This window comes from Orycteropus afer, unplaced genomic scaffold (assembly GCF_000298275.1).
Source record: "Orycteropus afer afer isolate SDZICR_OR568_19922 unplaced genomic scaffold, OryAfe1.0 scaffold00061, whole genome shotgun sequence".
NCBI lineage: Eukaryota > Metazoa > Chordata > Mammalia > Tubulidentata > Orycteropodidae > Orycteropus > Orycteropus afer.
Window position 1 is genome coordinate 4,892,878 of NW_006921648.1, and position 3,339 is coordinate 4,896,216.

Here is a 3,339-nt window from a genome sequence, read left to right on the forward strand (position 1 = left end):
GAGAGAGGGAGACTTTGCAGGCTGTTTCTTTAGGACTCTCAGTATCCATCCGGGTGAAGGAAGCAGAAAGCGTGCTGTAGAAGTTGCCTCCTTACCGGAAGCATGAGGCTGTGTGTGGGGAAATGCTGGTCATTGTTCTGTTGCACTTCTCTGATGTTCTCAGGCTGATGTGTTCAGGATTAATGAGGCATTAGTCCTCAATCAAGGAGCCACAATCAAGAATGCCCATTTAGCTGCAGCGAATTGTGTCGCCACATTAATTGATATCATCTGACCTTTGTATTTTGGGTGGGATGATGTATTGCGGCCTTTTCCCAAGCAGTGCTATAAAATTGATAGCTCGAATATTGCTACTCACATGGCTGAACGGTTCGTTTAAGGTAAATGCTGCACTTGTAATTAACAGAAGATCGGTCCGTCTGGGCAGATGATGCACAGAACTGTTATTTAGTGAAGCAGGCTCTGCTGAGCAGGGTTCAAGGCTCGCCTTGCTTCCTTGAGGTGTTTTGCTGCTGGGGACACTGGCACTTCCAAGAAGACTCTCCCAAAGAGACAGTGGGAGGTACCTTTTTTTGTTGTTGTTAAACTCAGAGCTCTTGTCTACACACACATTTGTTGTTGTTGTTACCTGCCTTTGTGTCAAGCTCCCACTCATGGTGACCCATATAAGATGAGATGAAATGCTGCCTGGCCCTGTGCCATACCCTTGATTGGTTGCAGGTCAGGCTGTTGGGATCCACAGTGTTTTCATTGGCTGAATATTGGAACAGCTTGCCAGACCTTTCTTCCTAGTCTGTCTTAGTCTGAAAGGTGCACCGAAAGCTGTTCAACATCCTAGCAACATGCAAACCTCCACTGACATAGGGGTGGTGGCTCCGTAGAGGTGCATCTGCTGGGAATTGAGCCTGGGTCTCCTGCGTGGAAGTCGAGAATTCTACCTGTAAGCCCCCACTGCCCCGAACACAAACATTCAACTAACAGAGAATAAAAATGGAACTCTGGAGGTCTACTGGGCCTTCTAGATGCAACCTGCTAAAATTGTGATGGGTAGCTTTTTAGCTGCAGGCTCTGATCCATTAGGTCTTGGCTGGACCGAGATTCTTCCATGTCTAATGAGCTTTCAGGTGATGGTGAGGCCGCTTGCTGGTCCTCGGACCAGTTTTAGAAGCATGGCTTTAAATCAAGGATCGGAACACTTTTTCTGTAAAAGGGTCAGAGAGTACATTTTTTTTTTTTTTCTTTTGGCTTTATTCACCATAAAATCTTTTCTTTCACTCTCTTCCAGACCTCCTTCCAGGTGATGGGGTGGCCTCCCAGCCACCTCTGTTACGCACTTAAGTGCACTGATAATGCCCTCCTCATGATCTTCTGCTTAAGGCACGAAGAGTTTTGCCGAATAGCTGACTGTCAATAATTACAGTGTCAATGTCATTTTTCACTTGGTCTTTCTCATCTGTCAGGGTCTTGCTTGGCACCCATGTTGGATGGTACTCTGTGTGTAAATTCATATGTCGTGTTGCAGTCTGGTGGTTGACTCATTCCAGCTGGCATCCACTTGAGTTCATTGGGATGTTTCTGATGTTGTGGGCCATGAAACATCTCTTCTTGGAAGATGCTGGCACACCTGCACCTCATAGTACAGAAAGGCTTAGTGAGCAAATGCTTATGTTGATGTTGTTGTTATTGTTATATGCCGTCGAGTCGGACCCGATTCATAGAGACCCCTCCTTGGGTTTCCGAGGCAGTATCACTATGGAAGTAGATTGTCCCATCTTCCTTCTGAGAAGTGGCTGGAGGGTTTGAACCACCAGCCTTCTGGTTAGCAGTCAAGTGCCTTAGGTACTACGCTACCAGAGCTCTTGCAAACGCTTATGGGAAACATTTATCCTGAATCATCTGAACCCCCTACTAGTTGCAGGCTGCCTTGGATCTCAGCTAAAGTTGCATGACAGAGTTCTTAAGTGAGTGAAGAAAGAGGCTCAGGAAATATTAGCGATTCATTAGTTAGCTCTCCTGTTCTGAACGCGACTGTCTTTCTTTGCAGTTTTTGTTCTAGCCTTCTACCAACAATACCCTTCCATAATTTACTCAACTTTTCCCTTTGCCTACCACAGGGCTTTTGTATATGCTCTCCTAACACCCTGGAATACTTCTCCATGCCTCTTCCCCAAACTAAATCACTGTGACCTTCCTTCTATATCAGTTCAGACACAACTTCTGCAGGTTAAGCCTTCCCTCTTTCCCCAGACTAGCTCCTACTCACCCCAGTTGAAGGTTTCGCAGTAACTGGTAAATATTTACTTATGTGGTTATTTGATTCATTTTTTTTAAAAAAACCTCAGGTTCTCTAGAAAATAGAGCCTGTGACAAAACTTACTTACATGTGAAGGTTTATAAAGAGGTGCAATGCCAGGGCAGAAAGACTGAAGGAAGGAGGGAAGTGAGCTAAAAAAGGAGGGGAAGGATGTACAAGATGGTGTGTCACCAAACTGATCATAGATTTACAAGACACAACAGTGAGCTGTATAGCTATACAGGATGTCTACCAGACAGGGTAAGTGGGACTACCATACTTGAGGATAAATTTTGGGGAGAGAAGGGAGAAGCATGTGCCTGTCAGTTTCTTTTCATGTCTTATTATCTTATTAGACCAATTTACTCATGGGGAATTATCTCACCTGCATTTCCGGGACTTATTACCTGATCCTTAGGCACAGCTCCGGGCAAACCAGATCCCAAGATCCATGGTGAGACACCTCTTATGATCCTGGAATTAGTGGGAGAAATCACAGCCTCCATGTAGCTGGTTGGATTGATGAGAAGGTCATACCAGAGTACAGCCCTCACTCAGGGGAGATTATAACAGCGTGGGATGCTGGAAGATGAGGCAGACTTATGTTTGAGCAAAGGGCTACATCCCAGGGCACAAGTAGGGCTGGACAAATCTGGATCCTGTGCAATGCCTATCTTGTGCTTCTCGTAAGCACCATGAGCATAAGAGCTACGTTTTCTATACTGATGGTGTAATGTCTAAGGCATTTGACTGCTAACCAGAAGGCTGGTGGTTCAAACCCACCAACTAGTCCTTGGGAGGAAGATTGGGCAATCTACTTCCATAGGGGTACCACCTCAGAAACCCAAGGAGGGGTCGCTATGAGTAGAAATTGATTCCATGGCAATGAGTTTGGAGTTTTTTTTATTTGCTCAGTATTTATACTTGGCCTCTAGAACAGTGCCTGGAAATAGAGTCATTTGAATATTTGTTGGATGGATGGGTGGGTGGATGGATGGAAGAATAGATGGGTGGGTGGATGGATGGATGGGTGGATGGGTGGGTGG